Source organism: Bidens hawaiensis, unplaced genomic scaffold (assembly GCF_021521415.1).
Source record: "Bidens hawaiensis isolate Kalapana, Puna unplaced genomic scaffold, B.hawaiensis_p1.1 tig00004474_1, whole genome shotgun sequence".
Taxonomy (NCBI): Eukaryota; Viridiplantae; Streptophyta; class Magnoliopsida; order Asterales; family Asteraceae; genus Bidens; species Bidens hawaiensis.
The window spans coordinates 2,229,301-2,243,534 of NW_027491269.1; the positions used below are offsets into that span (position 1 = coordinate 2,229,301).

The 14,234-nt window shown below is 35.9% G+C and overlaps 2 pseudogenes; one reads left to right on the plus strand and one right to left on the minus strand.

Annotated features, from left to right (window-relative positions):
- Positions 1-6,025: 6,025 nt before the first annotated feature.
- Positions 6,026-11,454, minus strand: LOC143626650 (uncharacterized; annotated as a pseudogene).
- Positions 11,455-11,460: 6 nt separating this feature from the next.
- On the plus strand, positions 11,461-14,028 carry LOC143626651 (RHOMBOID-like protein 1; annotated as a pseudogene).
- The last annotated feature ends 206 nt before the right edge of the window (positions 14,029-14,234 follow it).

The following is a 14,234-nucleotide window of genomic DNA, read 5'->3' on the forward strand; positions in this document are numbered from 1 at the left end:
TGTGTTTATTATGATTAGCATAAAGTCTTATCTTTCTATAGCTTATATTAGCTATAGGTTGTGGTGGATTCTAGCTCATATTCTTGGGTAGAAATTTCTAAAATGCATGTTTATGAAGATATGTTAACAAAAGACAATATAAGTTGAAAGTTAATGAATATATCATAAGAAAAATCAGTACACTGCTAGCTATATATGTATAAAAATATAAGTTGTTACTATGTGCACCCAATTTCAAAACTTGACTAAAAGGTTGTTTGCCAAAAGAGCATTTACAAGGAATAATGGGGAGAAAATTATAGCCAGCTTGCAATAAACTGTAGATGAAATAAACAATAGGCATGCTAGAGTTACTCTAAAAGTTAATTATATGTTTGTATTTTCTAATTGTTGGCATTTAGTTTTTATAAACACAACACTTGGGTGTATGAACATATTATGTCAACTAATAGCAACATATAAGAGCAAAGTTTTTATAGGTGGACCGATTGTTTTACCGGGTTACTGGTCAGACCGGTTGAATCAGTTGAAAGTGCTTCTTTAGAGTTGCATGTTTCATCGAGAATCAGCACATCAGCTTCTTCGGCATCATCTTCATCCTTGAGCCCATAAGACGGTTTAGGTGGCGAACCTTGCTGACCATTGCTTTTGGTAAAGTTGAAATATTAATCTTTTTGATATGGGCCCGTTTAAAAGAAGCTTCCATAGGATAAAACCAATATGTATTGAACTGAGGAGACATTATTTTTAATTGCAGTCATTGCATAAAAATGAGCACAAATAAACACAAACATTTAATAAAGACGAGGTAGAGATATCTAGGCATGTTAACGAAGCAAACGTTAAACCGTTCTCTTACGTTTGTTTATGTTCGTTAGACCCGTTATAATTTAGTCTAGCTTATGAAATTAAAGTATCATCAATTATAATTTTTTCTAGTTTTATTTAGTTATTAGGCCAAACATATTAACGTTCATGTTTATTTTTAATTAGTGTTTGCTCAATTATGGTCATCTATGTTCGGTTACGTGCGTAAACTGTTTGTTTACGTTTTTGAACCGTTTGTTTATACTATTTACAAACAAACATGAGTATTTCAACCGTTTGTTTATACTATTTACAAACAAAGTCAGACCGGACCACTTCTCAGGTTCTCTAGTTCCTTATTTAAAGCCTAGAAGTTTCAGCAAATAAACTATACGAGATGTTAGTTGTATTTAGTTATAATTAGGGTTTTAGCCCATGTAGTTGGTTAAAGCCCATGGGCCTTTTATGGGTTGAAAGCTAGGGTTTGTTTGTGTATAAATAGATGTAGTTGTTTTTGTATTATTCACACATTCAAGTAATAAACATTACTTGCACTACAACCATCTTCTTCTTTACATGGTATCAGAGCTACGGCTCTCGATCCAAACCCTAGCCGCGATCTGACCCGAACCCGAGTCTGACCAGGCGTCACCAGCAGCCTTCAGATCTGAAACAAGCTCCTGCCTTGTTGTTTTGTCCTGTCACGAAATCCTTTTTTTTTCGACCGTGAAAGTACTGTTCGCCGACGAGCACTGTTCACGTTGGAATCACTGTTCACGCGTGGAATCACTGTTCACCGGAATACTGTTAACTCCGGAATCACTGTTCACCGGAGTACTGTTCATCGCCGGAATTACTGTTCATGCCGGAAATCACTGTTCCCGCCGGAAGTTACTGTTCAGACCGGAAATTACTGTTCACGCTGGAAGTCACTGTTCACTGCCGGAAGTTACTGTTCGTTTGCCGGAATTTCTGTTCACTGCTGGAAAGTTACTGTTCGCTGCCGGAATTACTGTTCGCTGCCGGGATTTACTGTTCAAGACGAGTAACTGTTTACGCCGGAATCTGTTCCCGCCCTCCACCCGCTCTTGTTACTGTTCACAGTCAATTTTCAGTTTCGTGTATCACTATGGGCGAAAATAAATACATGTATACATTTACTAAAGAGGAGCATGATCTTATTCAACGGTTTCTTACCTCCCAGTTGCCTCATCCTCATACCAGCTCGGCACATTCAGGTAAACCTTCTAGCCTTGACTTATCATGGGTGATTGATTCTGGAGCCACACATCACATGACTGGGAATCGGGGTATTTTTCTAGTCTTCAAAATGTTTCCCATGCACCGGTACGTCTTGCCGATGGATCTTTATGTCCCGTTCTCGGTATAGGATCCATCAGTAACTCGGAAAACCTAAAACTGTCTTCTATCCTATTTGTTCCTAAATTTTCTACCAGTCTTTGTTCAGTGAGTCAGATTACCAAACAAAACAACTGTTCTGTGACCTTTTACCCAACTCATTGCGTTTTTCATGAACTAGGAACAAACCGGGTAATTGGTACTGGTTTTGAATCAGGAGGTCTCTATCGTATATCCCCGTTTTCGCATCCTGTAGCAAACTTATGTGATTCCGCTGCCAGGGAGGCTCACTGTCGGTTAGGTCATCCCTCTACAGCGGTTCTGAGGCAAATGCGACCAGATTTACCACTTTCGTCTTTTAATTTTCATTGTGAGTCGTGTCAACTTGGTAAACATACCAGGCGTCCCTATCCCCCTAGGGTGCCCAATCGAGTCGGTTCTTGTTTTGAACTGTTGCATTCTGATGTATGGGGTCCTTGCCCTATCAAATCTACGTTGGGTTTTGAATATTTTATTACCTTTATTGATGACTATTCTCGCACTACTTGGGTTTCTTTGTTGAAATCTCGTAGTGAGGTATTTTCCATATTTCGAGAATTTAATGCTTATGTTCAAAACCAATTTAACACCACCATTAAAACTTTACGATCTGATAATGCTAAAGAATATTTTTCCACCGACTTTTCTTCATACTTAAAAACCAACGGCATTATTCATGAATCATCGTGTGCTTATACATCTCAACAAAATGGTGTGTCCGAACGCAAAAATCGTCACATATTGGATGTTGCTCGCACAATCATGATCCAATCACGTGTTCCTCATCGTTTTTGGGGAGATGCCGTTCTCACTGCCACATATCTGATTAACTGCATGCCCTCAACCGTTCTTCATGGTAAAACACCGTTTTCTGTACTATTTCCCAACGATGATCCATTTCCTCTCGCACCTAAAGTATTTGGTTGCGTCGCCTATGTTCATGACCATCGTCCGGAAACCATCAAACTTGATCCCCGAGCCATTCGTTGTGTCTTTCTTGGTTACTCACGGGTTCAAAAAGGGTATCGATGCTATAGCCCATCACTTCACCGATACTTTACTAGTGCCGATGTCACTTTTCATGAGTCTCCTTACTTTCCCGAGTGTTCCACTCCTGTTTCTGACCCATTTCCCGACCTCGATATACCCACATCTCCCTTCCTCCCCACCATTCCTGTGTCTATTCCCTCTACCGATCCAATCTCTGCTGATTCTGACCCACCGACAGAACCTCCGCCACTGCTTTTCACATATGCTAGGCGAGGTAAGGGTCAAATATCAGAGACACTTGATTCACATTCAGGCCACAATCCTGAAATACCCTCAGATCCTCCGTCTGCATCCGAACAATCTACACTTCTCACTGATACATCCTTACCCGATCCGACACCTTTACCAGAAGCTACCCCTGATACACCCGTTTATGATCCTCCTGGTGCACCACTACCCGATATACCTATTTCTTTTCGCAAAGAACCCCGGAAATGCACTCGTTACCCAATTCAGGACTATGTTGCCTACACCCGCCTATCTCCTGAATCTCATGCGTACACCACTACTCTTGATTCCTACCCGATTCCCAAAAATGTGACGAGCACTCTCGCTCACCCAGGATGGCGAAAGGCTATGGAAGACGAAATCGGGGCTCTAAAGTCCAATCATACATGGGATCTTGAAACACTTCCTAAAGGGAAGCGTATTGTTGGTTGTCGTTGGGTGTTTACGGTTAAACTACACCCGGACGGATCCTTACACCGCTCGAAGGCTCGGTTGGTCGCAAAAGGGTATTCTCAGGCATATGGCATTGATTATGATGAAACCTTCTCGCCAGTTGCTAAAATGCCATCTGTTCGTATTTGTATTGCTCTTGCTGCCATTAATCATTGGCCGCTCCACCAGCTTGATGTCAAGAACGCCTTTCTTAATGGTGTTCTTGAGGAGGAGGTATATATGGAGCAGCCACCAGGGTTCGTTGTTGAGGAGGAGGCCTCGAAAGTTTGCAGACTACGTCGTTCTCTATATGGTCTTAAGCAGTCTCCCAGGGCATGGTTTGGTCGATTCTCTAGTGTTATGGGACAGTTTGGGATGACTCGGAGTGCCTACGATCACTCTGTCTTCTTTAGACACCAGAAAGGAAAGAGGATTATCGTAGTTGTTTATGTGGATGACATTATAATCACAGGTGATTACGAGGTCGGGATCACCGAACTCAAGCAGTTTCTTCAGTCTCAGTTTCAGGTCAGCGACTTAGGTCGATTGAGGTATTTCCTTGGCATAGAAGTTTCTCGCTCTCCACAAAGAATACTTCTCTCCCAGCGAAAGTATGTCCTTGATATGTTGACTGAATGTGGCAGACTGGGTTGTAAACCTGTTGATACCCCAATACTTCCTACAAAGAAACTCCTCCCAAAGGAAGGAGATCCAATGAAAGATCCTGAGCGATACAGACGGTTGGTTGGTAAATTTAATTATTTAACCGTCACACGACCGGATATCTCCTTTACTGTTAGTGTTCTAAGCCAATTTATGGCTGCGCCATACACCGGTCACTGGGATGCTGCCATTCGTGTCTTAAGATATTTTAAGACTTCACCTGGTTTGGGTATATTATACTCTGATCAGGGTCATTGTCGTGTGGGTGCCTTCACGGAAGAAGGAGATGGTCGGATATCAGGGTTCTCAGATGCAGATTGGGCAGGTTGTCCGATTTCTCGACGATCTACCACCGGATATTGTGTGTTTGTTGGAGGAAATCTTGTATCATGGAAGAGTAAGAAGCAACACACGGTTTCCCGGTCGAGTGCCGAATCGGAGTATAGAGCCATGGTAGATGTAACATCAGAGATGACATGGGTACGTGTCTTCTCATAGAATTCGGGGTTGTTTCTAATGACTTGATGCGGTTATACTGTGATAGTCAATCAGCCATTCACATAGCCAAGAATCAAGTATTTCATGAGAGGACAAAACATATTGAGGTCGACCGCCACCTTATTAGAGATCGAGTAGTAGGCACACAAACTGATCCTCCATCCATTCAACCAGTTCATGTGAAGACAAATTTTCAGCTAGCAGACATTCTAACTAAACCGCTCCGGAAAGCTCAGATAGATTTTATTTGTAACAAGTTGGGCATGATTAACATCTATGCTCCAACTTGAGGGTTTTTAGGGTTTTAGCCCATGTAGTTGGTCAAAGCCCATGGGCCTTTTATGGGTTGAAAGCTAGGGTTTGTTTGTGTATAAATAGATGTAGTTGTCTTTGTATTATTCACGCATTCAAGTAATAAACATTACTTTCACTACAACCATCTTCTTCTTTACACGAGACAACCATAATTAAAGGCTGTAATTTGCCATTTGTGGGTCTTGGGATCACATTACTGATCCTGAAAATTGGGGGAGTATAAAGGCGCGTTTGGCTTCGTCTTCAGTTTGTAAGATAATGGTTTGGTATTCGTACACTGCACCTCAAATCTTTGCCATTTTGTATACGTGAAATTTGTTCACGCACTTGACAAAATGTTAAGGTAAATTTTATCTAATATGTCACATTAATATACCTAAAAATGTTTATTCTCGTAATCTATAAAAAAATGATCAAAATAAGTAACAAGATAAGTAACGGGGTTATGTTAAAATTGAATAAAAATATGAAATACTTATGTCAAAGATATTACTTCTATTATTATTTTGTGCAATTAGTTGACCATACAACACAATACAAGAATATCTGAAAATACTTTTTACTTCGAGTTTTGGATTATTGATTCCATTCTATCATAGATAATTAACTAAATTTAACTTGTTACAAAATATTACTTTAACATGTGAATCATACGTGTTTGTTTCATGCGGTTGCCAGCTTTTTTGAATGGACAATGTACATCGGGTCAGATCGACCAGGATTAGGAGATATATCTACAGCCTGCACGATTATTGTAACGAGTTTCTGGTAAAAGTCAAGATTCAGTGGGATTGACCTTCAAAGTCAAAATTGCAACTTGTTTTCTACATAATATAACTCACCTTGGGTGGTTCAAATCCTCCAGCATAGTGAAAATATGCCCCCACTATCATCACGTGATCTGCATCGCACGTTGATGTCCATATCGATATCGCCTTTGTCCAAAAACACCGATTCGAGAAGCTGCAATAGAATTGATTGTTAGAGCTTTTTTGTTCGAAGCTAATCATTAGCTTAAATTATGATAATTAAATAACTAAAAATAATTATCACCTCATAATAGCCTTGCCACCAGGCTTAAGGACCCGACGCATCTCCTTGAACACTTCAATCGGCTTGGTCAAATAGTCAACACTAACCTGCAATTCGATACGATTAAGTCAAATCCCGGTTTGACAACATGTGAATAACTAACCAGTCACAATACGCACCACATTCGTGATAACATCAAAAGAATTATCTTCAAACGAAAGCTTAGGGTTCGTGTTCAGGTCTTGCACAACATACTCTGTAAGTACCTACAACAACTATAAACGTTACACAAAAATGAATATAAAAAATGTGTCACACGGGTACTTTAATTCTTACTTTATTGGCCTTGAGTTCTTCTTCGTTGAGACCCATACCCGCTATTCTTTATATCCCGCAAGAAAATGACTCACCCAACTGCTACACATGTCTAGAAGAGCTACACCCGGGGTGTTACTTGGAGGGAAAACTTCTTTGTAATATTTCGTGAGAGCGGCCATCGCAGGATCGTCAATGTGGGTTACAAAACGCGAAGATTCATAGAATATCCAATCTGATGATCTAGAAAAACAACTCTTTTTCACTTAAAGTTGAAAGTAACATGTAACACATAGAGCATGGACACGTTAAACAGGTTCAATTTTGAAGTCACACAAAGTAAGTGTAAGCATCCTTTCAAGATGCTTTAATAAGAAAACTTGCATCAGTTTTTAAGAATAGGTTATGTAATTAATTAAATATAAATAATATTTTTATACCCGACCCGAGTTAACTATATACCCGTCCTACTGGGTAATTTTTAACAAACTAACAGGCATACCGAATACCCAACGCGTAATAGGCCGGGTATGAGCCTGGGCCGACCCAAACCCATCCCATTTCCAACTCAATTGCATCTGAAATGGAAGTACAAGTTTAGATTTGGAAACTCAAACCCGTTTTATAACAGGTATGGAGGTTTTTTATTTCCTAAAAAGTTAGTAAAATAGTTTTTATGTGTTAAACTTCTTTTATTAACACAATTGTAATCTCCAAATCTGAAATACTAACCCCTTAAACATACCTATACACTCCTAAAAAAATCTATGCACCAAGACAACGTTATACTACTGTTCTCTCCATTCTACTGTAAAAGATCCAAACAAGAGAACCTGAGAAGTGATCCGGTCTGACTTTGCATAACATACAGGTCCGGTCTGACTTTGCATAACATACAGGTTAGGATTCAACTTAGAATAGAGATTCTAAACTTCTTTGAGAAGAGTTGTTCTTTGCAACAAACCTCATTACCTTTATAAGTTTGCAATCAACGACATACCCAAAAACATTGTCGTTTAGAAATGCAACTCACATCAACTGTTTCATGAGCCACACTTTCATTTAATTCAGACATTAGCTGCTGAACCTGCAAATCGATTAAAAAAAGGTAAACAGTTTTAAACTAAACAATTATTGGCTTAAATAAAGTAAAAAAAAATAACACAAAAATCAGGTCCAAACAGTTATTAAACAAGATAAAGCATTGCCATTGCCACCATCTTAAGCCTAACATTTATAAAAAACTAAACCTAGATCAAAATCTAAAACTCAAATTACATTCAAATTCAGGTATCATACCATAACTCTTACTGGTAAATATGTTCTCACCTTGAGTTGAACCATATAGAACCATATAATAAACTAAACTCGAACACATACGTAGCAAAAACATAACCTAAGCCAACAACAATTTCAAAATACACAATTCAAACAGAATAATCGAAACCCTAATTGAAATCAAATCAATTCCAATTTAAAAATAAAATTTTACACAGAAAAGGAATTAAGTGATTATGAGTCATAACCTGGCAATGATTATCATCACCACCATTGCTCGATTTTGGTTTGCGATGAGTATGTTCTTCATAGCATCTATATATAAGAATTGAATTGGAGTTAATCAATCGGTTGGGATGCTCAAGCGAATTGAAGGGGCTGACGAAACCTCTATAATATGAAATACATAAAATAAATTGAAGGTCGTAGATGATTAAGAGAAAACTTATGATAATTTATTGCAATTGAAGGTAGGCAAACATCACTTGTAACGTCGCTGGACCTAAATTGAGGAACCTGATAATTGATTGCAGCTATGATTATTGAACGCCTGAACAAGCCGAATGGTTAAAGGATGGCCGGTGGGATGAATGGTTATCTTTACTACGTATAATACACCAATACAAGGCAAATTAAGACAATTTTTTAAAGGATTTACAACATTTAAAGCATGAGGTACATATATTAATAAGGGTAAACATGTCTTTTAAACACAATCCAACCAAGTTACAAGTTTGGTTCATCATCTTTAACCATTTTATGTTTTTTATTTAACTTGTAAACTAACTTCTCACCCATGATTTTTAAACGACTATAGCCTTTTCATACGTTAATATTTTTATAAACAAGTTGCACCATAAAAACGAGCATTTTATTCTCTTTAATTTGGATATGATATTGTTGTAATTTTTTTTCATTTTAAATAAATTAATATGTTACGTATGGGTGCTCAGTGTTGGTTTGATGGTTTTTAAGTTAAACTTGTGAGTCCAACCGTTAACACTGATTTCTTGTCATTCAAAACCAAACTCAACCATTGAAAGTTGAAACCGAATCGTTACTAACGGCCTAATTCCAGTTTAGTTTCACAGTTTAAACTTTAATAATAAATTTAGTTTAAAATAATTAATAATTTAAATGTATCATCAATTTTAACTAAAAACCAACATAATATAATACTTGAGATGATCATAAATAAAAAATGATAATTTTAGCCACATAAATGGTAAATATTAATGGAAAATCTAGGACGTGAAATAATAACAAAGATTACAGAATGAACCATATGACAAAACATATCTAATAATTAATAAAAAAAAACATTAAAATGCATTCAACAATTATAGTCTGGTCTGGTTTCATATGGTTGGTTTCCTGTATAAACCGCAAACCAACCGTTCATTACGTTTTGAAAATTTTGAAACTGACCAACAAACCGAAAGTAAATAAAAAAAAAGAAAAAAGAAGTCAATGACCGGTTTAAACGATTTCAAGGTTTTAACCGAACCATAACCACTGATATTTGTCACGTGATTAACAGGTTCAAACACCCGCTGCATCGTGCGGGCACCCGTCTAGTAGGAACAAAAAATATCTTGGCGTCTCATGTGATAATGAAAGGTTGCCTATCTCCATTATAATGTAATATAGATATAGATATAGATATATTAATTATGTATTTTAAACAATCTTTTTAAATCTTTAATAAAACCTCTAACAATCTTTTAACAATCGTATATATACACATACATATATATATATATATATATATATATATATATATATATATATATATGGTAAGGATCCTAAGAGAACCCTTTGTAAATTAAGAAATTTGAGAAACATTTTGGACCACTAAAAACACCTTAAGAAAAAATACTTAAAAAAATCATAAAACAAAAAATAATAATTTTAAAAAGGTAAAAAAAAAAACAAAATTCTTATATTTCATTCCGGTTTCATTAAAAAAAATTAAAAAAATTAAAAAAAATAAAAAAGAAACGTCGTATTATACACATATGCATAATTTTATATAATTTTTAGTTACGTAATATACACATATGTACAGTATCATTTATCTTAAACTATACACATGTGTACAAAAAAAACATGTAAATGTACATATATGTATATATTATACATATGTGTATATAATTTAGCTAAACCGAGTTTTTTTTATGAAACCGGGATGATAAAATAAGAATTTTGGTTTTTTTACTTTTTTGATTTTTGTGTTTTTTTTTATTTTATGATTTTTTTATTTTTTAGTTTTTTGTGGTCCAAAATGGTTCTCATAGTTCTCAATTTCAAAAAGGTTCTCTCCTATGTCTATATTACATTATAATACATATTAGCAACTTTTGGCCTTCCTACTCTCCGGCGTATTCTCAGTGCTTTCCGGCGAATTCAATTCAACATCGACCGTTACCTATTCAAAGTAATTGAATGGTATTGTTTGATCGATTGAATGCAACAATAGAATTGTTTGTCATCAAAGACCTCTGGCTCCTTCATTCTCATCGTCGGTTCAAGGGAATCTTCAGTTTTATTCATCGTTCAATTTAATTGCAGCCAACACGATACCCATAAATCTTTACATGTTGCCTGCTAACTCTCCATGCCGGCTACCAAAATCCTAATTCTGAGATTTGGGCATCTGTGTGGTATGCACGCTATTTCATTCTCGACATATTCAGTTAAATTAACATGCAAAAGTACCAATTAAATGCAATATTTCAATATGTAATATGGTTATTTGTTATCGTTTGCTTTATTTGCATTTGTTTAGGTTGTTGTTGTTCGGGTTGTCATCATTCGTGTGATTCAAGGTACTTCCACTCCTATTTTAGTTTGCTTTTAATTCAACAATAATCGGGTTAATTGGTGGTTCGGTTTTTATACATTATCATGGTTCATTTACATCGGCTGAAGTGGTTATTTTGTTTTCATTTTTCTCTGTCTCTTTGATTTCAGTTTATTCATAACTCGTGTTATACACGTTTACGAGAGCACCCTTAAGGTAGCTCCAAATTTAAGCAGTCACTTGGTCAATCCAGAGGAGAATCGTATTTTTTTCTTTTTTATTGATTTGATTTTGTAGTTTTGTGTGCAAATTCATAGTCTGATTATGTGTATTTGTATGTGTTAATTTTTTTTTGTTGTCTGCTGAGAAAAAAGTGTATTTTATTAATACTTGTGTTACTAATCACTTATCGTATGCTAACTGTAGCTTAGTGAATTGATTAAGATTTATGTTTCCTTACTGACCGCCATCTGATTGCGAGTGATTTTGTTGTGTGATTGGTAGCCGAAAGGTTAGTGTTTTTTCACCAAATCTCCTTTTGCCTCATTCACTGCATTGGTATATTTTGAAACACAAACTTGAATAAAGCTTGTCCACTGTAGTTGTTCTAAAGGAAGCCGCAAGAGTAACGACATTGACGAATGACATTGTGCAGCTCGTATTCAGAAAATGAGCGAAACAGGTAACGGTTTGTTAGGCTTCGTGATTGGTAGAATATTATGAATTTTACACAACTGAATTTTTATAGATTTTTATGGTTTTCCTTTTTTTTCATTGGATTTTGATTAGGGGCCAATCGTATTCGATCTAATTCTTTCTTATGCTCTGTTTTCTCTTTGTTGAATTTTTTTTATTCGTACTTCAGTTTATCTTGGTTTTTTATTCAAACATGTAAGATTACTTATGCAAGGATATGTGTACATCTTACTTCATACCTGGACTTTTTTATTCAAACAGTAATTTTGTGTTTTAAAATAACATAACCAGACTTTTTTTTTTCCTGTTTTTAACTGCTTTTTTATGGTTTTTATGGATTTTACTACATAAGTGGCATTAACCACTCTATCAGATTTGGATTCGGCATTAAACAGACCCGTCTTCGTAATTCATCTACATTCATTTTTTATGGATTTTGATTGGGGTGTGAACGAGCCGAGCCCGAATACAACTGGTTTTTCGATATAAGTGGCATTTTATCTGGTTTTTTGTTGATATTTATTACCAGGCCCGCGTTTGTAATTCATTTGCATTCGTTTTTTATGGATTTTGATTCAGGTGTGAATGAGCCGAGCCCGAATACAACTTGTTTTTCGATATAAGTGGCATTTTAACTGGTTTTTTTGTTGATTTTACTACCAGACCCGTCTTCGTAATTCATCTGCATTGATATGTAAGTAAATCTTTTACTTTTGAATTAGACCGAATACAATTGGCCTTTTTTTTCGTCTTTTGTTTGTGCTTCTATTTTTCCTAAGTGTCATTAGATCTGCTGGTTTTTTAGAAAAAAAAATTACCGATATGCCAAGCGCCATGACCACACCTACGGTTGTTCACAGTCCGGTTTAAACTTTTTAGGTCAAACTGTGAGCCAAACCGTTAGTAACGGTTTTTATCATTGAAAACTGAAATCGAACCGTTGAAAATTAAAACCAAACCAGCAACTATCATATGAGCTAATTACTCTTTTATGATGTCATTGAAACCAAATCAAACAAAATTTAAATAAAAAAAACGAAACCAAACTGAAACTAAGTAGTTGAATACACTGAAATGGAAACGAAATTAAAAAAAACCCAAAAAAAACTTAAACCAAACCCAAAAGTAACTAAAAAACATCAAAACTAAAACAAAACTGAGTCAAAACCATCAACCAAACACATCGAAATGAAACTTCAAACCAAAGATATCGAATAAAAATAATAAATTGAAACCCAACCGAAACAAAAAAAATATGGAACCGAAACATGACTAAAATCTAAAGAAAACTGAAACCAAACGAAACAAAAAGGCTAAATCGAACTCAAATGAAACATACAATAAAAAACTAAAACGAAGACCCAAAATTGAAAAGGCAGAAACCAGACCGAAACGAGCTTTGCTGGTTACAAGTATGTGTCTATTTATACATGTTGACCATAATATTTGACTTTTGATCATTACTTATAGTGTTGTCATACCATACAAGGAAGCGGCGATGGACTTTTGTGATGAAGTGCATCCTCTAGCTCAGGTTGGTATTATCATAGTAAATGTTTAATTTTTTTTTATTTACTAAAGTTATAGTTATTAAAAACTTGTGCAACTTTCTATAAATTTGTAACTTTTATTGCTGTCTTTTGCAGTTCTACCATAAATTCTAATAGGCCTAAATAGGTTTTATGGTATTTTTAAAGGTTGTTCATATACTGAAAATTTGAAAATTCACATTTATATCTTTTTAGGCTAGAAAAAACTGGGGCTTTGGATGTGAGAAAAGCGGTTGATGATCACCAGGTTTGGCGTCTACGTTTGGCGTCTGATTACTTGCATTTGGTTGCACGGTAGACTTTTTCATTTATTGGCAAACATGTTAAGTCTTTACTTAATTGGCATTCGACTTAAGCAACAGTTCGGGTTCGGTAAGTGAAGTGGCTATGATGTTAAAGCTTATGACTTTATTCATCATCAATATACATCTCCTTACTAAATATAGAAATCATAAAGTAACCAAATTTGATTACATTGTTAAAGTAACCTTCATATTAAAGATAAACCTTAACCGATTTGATAATTTTCTTGTATATTTGCAATATGTGATCTCCGGGTTTGGAGTCAGTTTGTTATATGCACTTTTTCTTCAGTCCAGTATATCAGTTGGTGTTTCGGGTGCAGTTTTTGGAGTGTTGGGTGGAATGCTTTCAGAACTTATAACTAATTGGACTATATATGCTAATAAAGTATGTGCTCACATGTCCTCATTTCTCAACAACTGCATTTTAAAGATAATTTTTCTAACAATTTGTTACTTTTATGTTCAGATGTCAGCATTATTGACTCTTGTGATCACTATTGCAGTTAATCATGCTGTTGGGATTCTATCACATGTCGATAATTTTGCTCGTCTTGGTGGTTTCGCTTCTGGTTTTCTTCTCGGATTTGTGTATTTAATGCTTCCCCAGTTCAGATGGGTTAGCCAAAGATACGAGCCTGGCACAGTGATGGGAAACTGATTGAATATAATACAGATTGTGAAGCTTCTATAACTGCAATTGAGGATGCTATGAAAGGTACCATTTAGTTGCAGCTCGAGTTCTCATGAATGGAGACACATCCCTCTCTCCTCCTCTTACCGGAAACCGTTTGTCTTTGTTGGTGCTGGTGCTTGGTGATGCAGGGAGAGCTTTTCATTTGGTGCCAAAAATAGGGGAGCCAGCGT